General features: G+C 39.6%; 1 pseudogene; it reads left to right on the top strand.

Annotated features, from left to right (window-relative positions):
- The first annotated feature begins 1303 nt into the window (after positions 1 to 1303).
- LOC148348002 (uncharacterized) lies at positions 1304 to 9696 on the top strand (annotated as a pseudogene).
- Positions 9697 to 13744: the final 4048 nt, after the last annotated feature.

Here is a 13744-nt window from a genome sequence, read left to right on the forward strand (position 1 = left end):
TTTGTTCCTTGAGTGTCCAGCGCGCTGCTAACGGTAAGCCACGACTTTTTGGCGCCCCGCAAAAAGTGAATTGACAACATTATAACCACAACTGACAAATCTTGCAACATACACAGTAATGTAATCGATGTTGTCAAGCTGTTGTACTGGACTGAAATGTTAATTTGATTGACGAGCTTCACTTGAGTCAGCGGTACTTCGTCGTTGAAGGTTGGCGTCTGTGGGTTTCGAAAAGAACATAAAGCACGGAGTCGACGTTGTCGTTGATTCGGCGGATTTTCATCCGAAAATCAGTGCAGGAAGGAGGCCGATTCGCCTGCTTTCCGAGATCGGCCATTGTTGACGCTGGCAAACATGGCGGCGCTACTTCGTAAAGCCAAGTCAAGTCAAGTCAAATTTATTTATATAGCCCTTAATCACAAAAATGTCTCAAAGGACTGCACAGGATTACAGTTACAAAATTACACAATTACCTCATCTTAAACCAGCAAACCAGCATGCGGGCAAGGAAAAACTCAAAAACCTCAGTGTGAGGAGAAAAGAGAAACCTTGAGAAAGGACCTCACATGTGGTAATCCCCCTTCCAGGATTGAACAGGGTGAATTACAATTAGCATTACTGTATTCAGAATAGTGAACACTAGGTAAAATGTTGAAAATGTCCGGAAAGAGCATGACATCAACGACGACGCCAGCTGGTAAATGCAGGGGTTGACATGCTGCAGGTCAGACCCCGGTCCGTTGACCCATCCCAGATCATCCTTCTCCTTCGTATCAGCCAGGCAGGCCTCAGAAAAAGACAGGACAAAACAGAATACAAGCGACCAAAAGCCGGGGAAACTAAGTCCGGCGAAATAACAACTTGACACTCAGAGGGCGATCGGGTGAGGCGATCAGCGGACGGTGCCGTAAGAGAAACGTGAAGTTTTCAAGATGCCGAGCAGAGATAAAGAACTCGAGGAAATTTAAAAGTCACTCGGCTTTTTAATGGATAAAATGGATATAGTCACTAAACAACAAGACACAATCTTAAGTTTAATGGCTGAAATCAAAGACCTAAAAAACGAAAACTTGGAGAAAGACAAGAGGATTATTGCGCTTGAAGGACGCGTAGCAGATCTGGAACAGTACACCAGGATAAATGACATTATTATCACCGGTCTGGACATTAAACCTCAGACTTATGCCAAGGCTGTGGCAAATAATAATATTGCAACAGATGCTGATGAAGACTCTGCTGAGCAACAGGTCATTGCTTTTATGAGCAAAAAAGGCATATCCATCAATGCTGAGGACATAGAAGCATGCCACCAATTAACAAGAGGTGAGAACCGACCTAAGGCGACCATCATGAGATTTATCAACAGAAAACGGAAACATGAAATCCTTAAGCAAGGAAAAAAACTAAAAGGGACTAATGTTTATTTAAATGAACACTTAAGCAAAAAAAACTCTGACATTGCAAGACAGGCTCGATTTTTGAGGAAAACGAACAAAATACAAGGAACTTGGACTTCAAACTGCAGAGTATACATAAAGTTAAACGGCACTCCAGTAGAAGCAAAAATACTTTGGGTCCGAGAAATGCAGGAGCTGGACAGATTTGCCTGAAGTGTAACAATGGCATCCTGGACTGACAATATGGTCACCTTTATTACAGATCACAATAAAAAAATCCATCATAATATATTAGGCCATGATTTACCGGAACTGAGCATTGTTGATCACACTGACTCCAATAATTCAAGATTAGATGACTTCGATCCTGACCACAAATTCCTTTCAGCTAGCTCAGACAATTGCAAATATTATACTGGAAATGAATACAATACTTTTGTTAAATCTGAAGGCAAATTCTCAATAATACACTTTAACAGTAGAAGTATGTACACAAATTTTGATGACATCACTGAATACTTACAACAATTTGAGAACCCGTTTAGTGTTATTGCAGTTTCAGAAACGTGGTTCAGTGAGGAAAGGGGTGCACATTTTGAATTAAACAACTATAATCTGAACTATGTAAATAGAACAAACAAAATAGGAGGTGGAGTAGCTATATATGTGCACAAAAAAATAAAATCGAAAATATTACAAAACATGTCATTTGTCATTGACGATTTACTTGAATGTATTACAATAGAAATTATAAATGAAAAAAGGAAAAATATTATAGTCAGTTGTGTGTATAGATCACCGGGCTCAAATCTGGAAACCTTCACAAACTGGGCTGAAAAAACATATTCAACAATAAGCGCCAAAACACTATTCATTTGTGGAGATTTCAACATCGATCTAATGAATCCAAACAAACATAAAAATATTGATGACTATATTAATATGATGTACAGTATGAGTTTGTACCCAACTATATTAAGGCCTAGTAGATTCACTTCACACAGTGCAACACTCATTGACAATATTTTTACAAATAATATGGAATTTACAAACGTCAGTGGGTTACTGGTTTGTGATATTTCTGATCACCTACCAGTATTTACAGTGTATGATGAAAAGGTTACTTGACAAGAATCAATTAAGGATTATGTTTACAAACGAGTTAGAACTGAAGAGACTATTATATCACTCTATGATGACTTAGTTAAACAAAACTGGAATGCTTTATATGGTACAGATGACGTGGATCATGCGTTTGACATTTTTTGGGAAATATTCACCAGCAAGTATAACAAAAATTGCCCAATGAGACAAACTAATATTAAGAATAAATCTGTAAACCATCCATGGATAACTAAGGGTTTACATAATGCTTGTAAGAAAAAAAATAACTTATATAGAAAATGTATTAAACTAAGAACTGAGGAAGCCGAATCCCGATATTGTCACGGTCGCCTTGGTGACCAGTCTGCCCCGCCCTCTGGGCAACAGCTGAAAGCAGTTCCACTAATTGTGGGTCTGTATTTAAGGCTGCATTGTGGGCTCTGCCGTTGCGGGTTCATTACTCATTATACACAATCCCGGTCTGTTATGCCTTGTCCTGTTTTAGTCTGTTATGCCTTGTCCTGTTTTAGTCTGTTATGCCTTGTCCTGTTGAGTTCGTGCCGGAGGAACTCTGTGTTGTTCTGTTTTGCCCCGGAGTATTGGGCGACTTTTATTTTGTAAAATAAAACTTATGGATCGTCAACGCATTTGAGTTCTCCCTTCATGCCTCCTGCCTCCGTTCTGGTCCGGTCCCCTTCCACGCCACCATGCCCTCGTGACAGAATGAACCCGCCAACAAATAGAACTCAGCGAACGATCCCAGCGCGACTTGGGGAGAGCTGGAGAGCGCAGTTCGGCAGGCGCCTACTGAGTTGGCCTTCCCTGCCCGTTCGAACCACGGCCCCGCCCGTCGTGGCCCTTGCTGTGCCTCGAATGGGGTCCCAGGAAGAATTGACGCCTGCCTGCCCGACTCCCGTGCCGATTGCCTGCTATTCCCTCTCCCCTGCGTGCAAGTCCGACTCCGACTCCGCTGCCCGTCGGGCCGACTCCGACTCCGCTGCCCGTCGGGCCGACTCCGACTCTGATGCCTGCCTGCCCGACTCCCGTGCCGACTGCCTGCTATTCAGTCTCCCCTGCGTGCCGGTCCGACTCCACTGCCTGCGTGTCAGTCCGACTCCGCTGCCTGCGTGCCAGTCCGACTCCGCTGCCTGCGTGCCAGTCCGACTCCGCTGCCTGCGTGCCAGTCCGACTCCGCTGCCTGCGTGCCAGTCCGACTCCGCTGCCTGCGTGCCAGTCCGACTCCGCTGCCTGCGTGCCAGTCCGACTCCGCTGCCTGCGTGCCAGTCCGACTCCGCTGCCTGCGTGCCAGTCCGACTCCGCTGCCTGCGTGCCAGTCCGACTCCGCTGCCTGCGTGCCAGTCCGACTCAGCTGCTCCTGTTTTGCCGGTTCTGATTTTGACTCTCTCATGTCTTGTCTGTTCTGATTTTGCCTGTCCTGTTTACCTGCCCTGATTTTGCCTGTCTGTTATCCCCTGGCCAGTTTGCCCACCAGACCCCCTCCCTGCCGAGCGCCGATTCCGATCCGCCCGACGCAGATGGCGCCTGCCTCTCCCCGTTCCTGCATGTTCGGAGGAGGGAGCGGGGTTGCCCCAATCGCGAGCGTCAACATTCCGGGGCGTGAGGTTGTAATTTTTTCTTTTTTGGGACCTCGGGAGCTGTCCCTTAAGAGGGGGGCTCTGTCACGGTCGCCTTGGTGACCAGTCTGCCCCGCCCTCTGGGCAACAGCTGAAAGCAGTTCCACTAATTGTGGGTCTGTATTTAAGGCTGCATTGTGGGCTCTGCCGTTGCGGGTTCATTACTCATTATACACAATCCCGGTCTGTTATGCCTTGTCCTGTTTTAGTCTGTTATGCCTTGTCCTGTTTTAGTCTGTTATGCCTTGTCCTGTTGAGTTCGTGCCGGAGGAACTCTGTGTTGTTCTGTTTTGCCCCGGAGTATTGGGCCACTTTTATTTTGTAAAATAAAACTTATGGATCGTCAACGCATTTGAGTTCTCCCTTCATGCCTCCGTTCTGGTCCGGTCCCCTTCCACGCCACCATGCCCTCGTGACAGATATAAAACATATAAAAACAAATTGACAGGAATATTAAGAGCAAGCAAGAAATTATACTATACCAATTTATTACATCATAACAAAAGTAATATCAAAGGTATTTGGGATATATTAAATAGTATAATAAAAGGAAAGAATGTAAGCAATGCATATCCGAACTATTTTATTGATAAGAACAGTGAAAATTATCATTTAAATCAAGTTGTGGAGAATTTCAATAGTTATTTTGTAAATGTTGGACCAGAGCTCGCTGCAAATATCCCAGAGTGCAGTGGTAAACAATTTGAGTCACTGATAAACATGAACTCCAAGACCATGTTTTTATCTGGGGTTACGGAATCAAATCTTAGACGTGGTTAACAACTGTAAAAACAAAATGTCTATGGATTGTTTTGACATCGATATGGTACTAATTAAGCAAATTATAAATAGCATTGTGAAACCATTGACCTACATCTGTAATCTATCATTTCTAACAGGCAAATTTCCAAATCAAATGAAACTAGCAAAAGTTATACCAATATACAAAAATGGGAACAAGCACATTTTTACAAACTATAGACCGGTATCTCTGCTTCCTCAGTTCTCTAAAATATTAGAGAGACTTTACAATAATAGACTAGAACAATTTGTAGATAAACATAAAATTATTAATGAAAGTCAATATGGTTTTAGAGCAAACAGATCAGCAACAATGGCAATTATTGATGCAGTAGAAGAAATCACCCATAGTATAGAAAAGAAGAGATACGCAGTCGGGGTATTTATTGATTTAAAAAAAGCATTTGATACAATTAATCATAATATACTATTTAAAAAACTGGAAAGATATGGCATCAGAGGAGTGGCTTTGCAATGGATTCAAAGTTATTTGACGGGGAGGAGGCAATATGTAAAAATGGTAGAGTTTTCATCTGAATATTTGGTCACCTGTTGTGGAGTACCACAGGGTTCTATCCTGGGACCAAAGCTATTTAATTTATATATTAACGATATTTTTAATGTTTCAAAACTGTTGAAAAAAGTAATATTTGCAGACGACACTAACATTTTCTATTCAAATGATAACTATATTGATTTGGTAACCTGTATTAATCGTGAACTAATTAACATAAAAGTATGGATGGATATAAATAAATTATCTTTAAATTTAAATAAAACCAAAGTAATATTCTTTGGTAATCGTAAGGCAAATCAAGATTTAGAAGTAAAAATGTATGGTGTCGCAATAGACATTGTATCAGAAATTAAGTTTTTAGGGGTCATAATAGACAATAAATTAAGTTGGAAATCAGACACATACAAACTAAAGTATCTAAAAGCATTTCAATAATTAATAAAACCAAATTTCTTATAAATTATAATGCATTGTATTTATTATATTGTTCTCTCGTTCTGCCATATTTAACATATTGTGCAGAAGTCTGGGGCACTAATTACAAAAGTTCACTACAGCCCCTTTTTATCCTTCAAAAACGTGCAATAAGAACCATACACAGGGTAGGATATCGGGATCATACCAATATTTTATTCATGCAGTCCAAATTATCGAAATTGGATGATTTAATACAATTTTTCACTTCACACTTGTTATTTAAGGTCAACAAAAACATAGTGCCAGAAAACATACAAAAAATATTCACTCGGAAAGAGGGAAAATATAACTTGAGGGGCTGTAGTGAATTCAAAATCCCAAATGTGAGAACCACCAGGAAAAGTATGTGTGTGTCTGTGTGTGGAGTCAGACTTTGGAATAATTTGCAAAATGAGATCAAACAATGTCCAACTATCCATGTGTTCAAATTTAAATAAAAAAATGCATTACTGGCGAAATACAGGGATGAAGAAAATGGGATATGAGGGAAATTGGAAATACTGCATTTCAAACTATGGTTAACTTGTTGTTATTGTTGCTATTATTACATCAGAACTGTTATAAGTATTGTGTTTATTTTTATTGTTATTATCACTGGTGCCGCAGTAACATTATGCGCATTGTGACGTTGAGGGATGAGTATTGCGAAGATTAGTGTATAAAATATGTGATTATTGTAACTATTATAATTATTCATATCTGACCTATGTAATAAGTATATCCATGAGATTTTGTTGTATTGGACACAAGAGGAGCTATCTATAAAATGTATTTAATAGGGAAGATGAAGGGGTAGGAAAAATAAGCATCTGCTGCTTCTGACTACCCCTTTTCGAACATGTTATGTGACATTATTTTGTTGTTGACTCATTGTTTTTGTCCTGTTTTTATTTTTATGTTCGAAATAAAAGTTTTCATTCATTCATTCATATATATGTATATATACATATATATACATATTTACATATATATATATATATATATATATATATATATATATATATATATATATATATATATATATATATATCTGAGACTGCTTCCCTGCTTGGCGCTCGGCATTAGGGGTTGGAATTGGGGGTTTTGGTCAACTAATGACTCCCAACACATCAGTTGGGTTGAGCAAGGGAGCTGGGAATCCCCTCCTCTGTGTCAATCTCCCAGAAATAGGAATGTGTTCTCGACTCTAGCTACCTCCCACAAGGGGGATATGGCTCCGGTATATAATGATAATGATAATATTTTGTAGTATTACGGTAATTACATGTTTGTAGTATTTTTATCATAATATTTCTGTAGTTTTGTGTTTGTAGTGTGTAGTATTTTTATAGTAGTATTTTTGTGGTAGTTTTGCAGTATTTCCCAAGATTTTTTGTATTTTTTCCCTGGAAAATATTTTTAGTACAGGTTTATCTGTAGTAATTTTTAGTATTACTGTAATAACATGTTTGTAGTATTTTTATTATAATATCGCTGTAGTTTTATTTTTGTGGTCTGTTGTAGTATTTCCATGGTTGTATTTTGTAGTAGTTTTGTTGTTTTTCTCTAGTATTTTTGTTGTAGTTCCATGGAAAAACTTTTGCAGTACATGTATATCTGTATTATTTTTGGAGTATTACTGCAATATGATTTTGTAGTATTTCCATATTTTTTGTCAATTCAAGATTCAAAGTGTTTATTGTCATATGCACAGTAAAGAATCACAATTCCCTGCACAATGAAATTCTACCAGGCGCCGTAATAAATCTAAGAAACTGTGTACAGTGGAACCTCAGTTCTTGACCATAATACGTTCCAGAACCCTGTTCGAGAACCGATTTGTTCAATCATCAAAAACATTTTTCCCATTAAAAATAATGTAAATCGTTTTAATCCGTTCCAACACAATGTTTTCTATGGATGTTTAACGTAAACATGAAGCTAACCCAGGCTAATCGTACGTTCGCGTTGTCGTAATCTTCCGTGCCAAAGATTATGCTAACATGAACGTGTAAAAATAAAAAGATCAGGTCGTTTACAAGTGTTTTAGCACCACAAGTAGCTAGTGCTTCATTGGAAAGGGGGCTCCGTTCCAACACCCTGAATCTTGGGCTCAGTTCCAACACCCTGAATGTTTACCTGAATGTTCAACGTAATCATATAGCTAACCCAGGCTAATTGTACGTTGGCGTTATCGTAATCTTCCGTACGAAATATTATGCTAACACGAACGTGTACAAAAAAAAAAAAGATAAAGAAAAGAATTATGAATAGGATTTCTTACCTTTGTGGTGGTCAGCAGAAGGCGCATGCTGTATTCTGTAGCAAGATCAGAAACTCGCACACCTCTTTCATATTTAGCTATTATGTCTTTCTTAAAGGCAATAGTTGTACGAACAACTTTTCTTTTTTCACCTGTCCTGCTTGCACCGACCTTCCTCGGAGGCATAGTTAGGGGCTAAAACACTCCGTTTACCGATATTAAAAGCAAAAGCAAAAAGAGGCAAGTGCGCACGTGATAACAGTTGGTCACGAGGGGTGGGGGCGATCTACACCATCTACACCCGTACGCTGCTCAGCATCGCACTCTGGCGTACGCACTCACGCATTACCGGCGTTCGAACTCCGAATTTTTGACCGAACAGCGAAGCAAGAATTTCTCTAAATTTTTGGTCGAACACCGATTTGTTCGAACTGAGAGGCGTTCGAAAACTGAGGTTCCACTGTACATGTATACATAAAAGAATATTTCGAATATCAAAAGATAAGAATACAAGATTAACTCTAGTTTAGTTAAGGTAATAAGATAAAAATATGATAAAACACAGTTGAAAGTGACTGTCGTGCAAAAAATAGTCCAAGTATGGTCCAGTTTAAAGTGTCTGTAGTGTAATAAAGTGTATGTAGTGTGCTGAACGTGTCCGTGGTGTATTATTCGATCAGCAGCCGTTTTGGACTCTCATAGTAAGAGGGGTAAAAAGAGTTCTTTAGACGGGTTGTCCTGCATTTCACACTCCTGTACCTCTGTCCTGAGGGTAGGGGGTGTAAACAGACCGTGTTGTGGGTGGATGGGGTCCTTGGAGGCAGCCCCCCTGTGGACTTTGCGGTGGTATATGCTCTGCAGCGAGGGCAGTGGAGTTTTTGTAGTGTTTCTGTTGTAATATTTCTATGGAAGTATTTTTGTACTATAGTATTACTGTAATAGTAATTTTGTTGTATTTTTTATTTCCAGAATGAAGGCAAAGTAATGCATTAGGTCCCTCTTTTTAAGCACTAAATTTGGTATTTACTTTTGCAGCATTTTATTTTTTTGCAGTATATTTTGTAAAGTAGCATTTTTGTTGTAGACACACAGAAGAACAACTGGGTTAAAGTTGGCACCAAAAAACATTCTTACTGTTTGACAGGCTGGATCAAAAAGCCTAACGAGCTACATGTGGCCTGCGGGCCATAGTTTGCCCACCACTGACTAAAAATGTTCCGCCCCAAACAACTCTGCTCAAAGTAAGATAAAAGCAGATATGCGCAATGGAAATTAAAGCTCTTTGAACTGAGTTGAAGAAACATATTTAATTGAGAAACCATTTAACTTTCAACTTTTTAAGGACACCTTAAACGTCGTACCCCACCTTTAATCTTTAACATTAATGATAACGATATGAATAATTATGACACAGTCGGCGTGGCTCTTGAGTCACATGACGCTGATGGTTTATCTTCATTCCTGCTGCGGGTCGACGAGCGTGACTCGCACGGCATCCATCAGGTGAGGCACCGCTCTGCTTGAGCGCGCACACGCTCGCGAGCACGTGCGTGCGCACGATAAGTCGCAGGTGACGCTAGAAGGTGGCATATTGTTTACTCCGCAGCTTCCTGCCATCAGGACCACATGACCTCTGTTAGAATAAAAAAAAGTTGAAATGAGTTTGTAGTTCACGGCAGAGTGATAAAAAATGTTATTATAATTTTGTAGTATAATAGAAAAACTAATTAATTTGTATTGTGTAAAATATTACATTTTTTGGTGATATACTGAACAAAGGGAACTCCCAAAACCGGTCTCATTTCCTGCTTTTTCTTTTTTATTTCTTTTCTTATTTTGTTTCTTCCCCCAATAGCTTTTCACTTCTTTTTTCCCCGCTTTTATCTCCTTTCGTTCTCAATTTTCCCCATTTAATTTTTCTTCTTCTTTGGTTTCATTTTTCCTGGCTTTTATATTACTATTTTCTTGCTCCTCCCTTTTTAAAAATATTGATTATATCTTTTTTTCGTTTATTCTTGTGTTTCTTTGTTTCCTAGCTTTTACCTTTCCTCTTTTTCATTATTTTTTTTTCAAGACTACATTCAGTTTTCTTAGGGTGGGCAGAGTGTGTCCGTGGGGAGGGTGGAGGGTCACTGCCCACCACTACCCTGTCTTTTAACGCCCCTGGTTCTTGCGTTTTTTCACATTCCTGCTGCGGGTCGACGAGCGTGACATACACGGCATTCATCATGTAATGCACAGCCCTCTGTGTGCGTGTGTGCGTGTGCACACACACAGTAAGACGCAGGTGAGGCAAGAAGTTGTCATACTGTTTACTTGGCTGCTTACAGCCATCAAGACCACGTGACATCCCCGTCTCCTTAAAGTCGTCAGCGTGTGCGTACCGCCGCGTGCGCGCGTCAGGCACAGACTTGTCCTTTTCCTGAGCTCCCATCAAAGATAAACTTCAACATAAACCTACTTTCATTCTTCTTTACTCAGGCGAAAACTTCCTGTTCTAACAAAAACACAAACTGGATCTGGTCAGGTCCAGGTTGCCATCAAGAAATCTGCACAGAAACGCGGTGTTACCTGAGGCGGGCAGGAGTGGGCAGCGCCCACCCAAGGACAGGCTCTGCCCACCCAAAGATGTCGTGATAAAGGCAGTCTGAAAAAATGACAAATAAAAAATAAATAAATAAATAAAACAAAAAAAGAGATTAAAAGGAAGAAGAAAAAAGGTAAGAAAAAAGAATCAAAAGATGGGAAAAGAAACAAAATAATAACGGTAAAGGGAAAGAAAGAAAAAGCAAAAAAGCGGAAGAAATAAGAAAAAGGTGAAAAAGCAAGAAATAAGAACAAATAAAGAAAACATCAAATGAAAAAAGAAAAAAAGAAAAACAAGCAGGAAAAAATGGAAAACGAGGGAGTGAAAGCAAAACAAGACTAAAAAAGCTAGGAAAAACAAAAAAGAACACAAAAAACTAAAAATAAGGAAAATCAGAACTAAATAAGAGTAAAGCAGGAAAAAATAAGTGAAAAGTTTGGGAGGAAGAAACAAAGGAGGAAAAAGAGGAAAGGAAAAAAGAATTTAAAAAAGGAAAAAAACTGGAAAAAAGGTTTTGGGGTCCCTTTATGTTGTACATTATTAGTAATGTCATATCAATTTTTAAGAAATCTATTACTCTATTAAATTATAATAACATTTATTTCCTCACTCTGCAGTGAACATTTTACACATTTAAAATGTATTATTCTATGCAATTTTAAACTGGAATCCCTGCATGACACAACAAAATGTCTATTAAAAATAGTGACTTTTCAGTGCAACAACTAAGAAACTACAAAATACAAAAATAAACTGTACATTTAAAAAAAAGATAATTGAAAAACAAAATTGGGGGGGGGTAATAATAGTCGTGAGAGACTCAGGCTGGCAATGGCCCAGACAACAACTGATCGAGTTATTTTTACAATAAGATTACAAAAAAAGAATGTTTCAATAACTCTACCTTATCACTCACTATCTAAATTAAAACTGTTTACTTATCAGTCAATGAAGCAGGTCTTTTACCGCCGGGAGGCGCTAATGTTGGGGTCTGCTGCACGCTCTTCCACCAGGGGATGCCTAATGGTTTTGGCAGTGGGACAGGTGTGTCCTATCACCACACACCTGTCCCCTTTGACCCCAAGCCTTCAGCTTGGAAAGAGCTCGCTGTCAGGTCATCCATTATTTGTCACCATCAACATCATCATTCACAACACCATCACCTTTTTCAGTTCCTTCCTGATTTGTGAGGTTTGTTCTTTGTTTTCTGCTTCAGCCCGTTTTAGCGTTGTTTATGACTATTTGTTTTTTGTTGATGATCTTGTTATTAAACACCATCTTTTTGAGCACCTTGGCCCGCTTCCTGTGTTTGGCTCCATGGCAAATCACAACAGCTCAATCATACACACTGTCCCTCTCAGGAAGATGTTGCATTCAAGAAACAATTTCAGTAGGTGATGTGTCTTTTATAAACATCCCGAAATTCGTTTGTGTGTACACTTCAAATAATCAACTTGTTTGGGATCATTTGCGCAGGACGAGGACCGCACAAAGAGAGAGAGCACCACCCGATTCTTAGGGCTGTAGCGCCCCACCTTGTCCCTTTCGTTTATGTCCTTGGCGTGACCTCTAGGATGTTAACTTTTCATACACAAGACACAAGAGACACAGCGTCTTTGATGTAAGCTTGTCTTGTTGATGTTGGCTTCCATGTTGAGAGAGGAAGATGAAAAGCGCCATCATGCTGGTACTAGTTCTGAACGTCTACGTGATGAGACGCCGATGAGATGCTCCGACACTCGCTGATGAGGAGATACCACTTAAACTGGTCGGACTGGTAGATGTGGGCGGATTCAGGCAAGCTGAGGCGAAGTTTTTTTTTTAATCTTTTTTTTTTAAATTAACTAAAATAAAAAAACAAATAACCCAGTATTAAATTAAAACATTAAACTATTAAACTAAAACATTAAACTATTTTTGAGTGAAACACTAAATGAAAGGTTTTTAAAAAGATTACAACTCAACATAGGGTAAAACAACTCTTTTGTGTGAATTTGGCCCCATTCTTGGATTGGTTTCAAAAGCGAGGCAAGGGCTAGGAGGAGCTTAAAGGAGTTCAATTCCACATGACTGTTTTTGGGTGTTTTTAATTTAAAAGAAATAACATTAGAAAATTAAGTGATGTTGGAGACGCCTTTTACGTCAATGCGCCTAAGGAACATGAAGCGGGGGGCAATGATTTACTTAACTGAAACAGAGTCTTGCGTGTGAATAAATCCGAGATGAAGATCAGCGGCAGAGAAGATTGCCAAGATAAAGAAGATGTTGCTGAAAGGATAGAATTACAGCACGGACACGCATGTCTGCGCGTCTAGTCCGTCCAGGTGGACGTCTCACCTCACGCTTTCTGACTCCCAACTCAAAACACGGGACCTACCAATAAGGGAGCAGCTTTTTTTCCTCCTCGCACCTGGCCGACATCTTTACTCAATCACCTTGAACTGACCTTCACACTCGTTACCTTCTGTTGACCTTTACTTCACTTTTACTTTCTCGTGACGACCAGTTGTTAAAATGTGATTAAGGATGGACGTATACAGAAGCCGACGAAAAATACAGGGTGATCCAAAAGTCTTGGGCACAGTTTGACATTGAATATCTCAAAAACGATTTAGGATATAAAAACACATTTTGGTTGATTCAGAAAGCTGGTAATCTAAATCTTTACTTGAAATGTTCAAAGATGGTCAACGTAAGCGCAATCAGTCACATGGAATACACGAAGCCGATTGTCAAAATCTCAATGTTTGCAACAGCTTGTTTTTCGTGCCTTCAACTCATTCGCATCTCTTGGAATAGTGGGCACATGAACCTGTCATGGTTCAGCGCCAGCAGTCCCTCTCCCTCCAAAAATGGTAGAATTACCCCATTTTCCATTCCCCCCCTTGGGGTTTGAAGGGCATAGTGTTCTTTTAGCAGGGCAAAAGCACCCATCCCTTATTAATTTAGCATGCCATCTAACTATGGACTTACTCTGGTGTCTCC

Source organism: Urocampus carinirostris, chromosome 18 (genome assembly GCF_059441175.1).
Source record: "Urocampus carinirostris isolate Australia breed hairy pipefish chromosome 18, RoL_Ucar_1.0, whole genome shotgun sequence".
Classification (NCBI taxonomy): Eukaryota; Metazoa; Chordata; class Actinopteri; order Syngnathiformes; family Syngnathidae; genus Urocampus; species Urocampus carinirostris.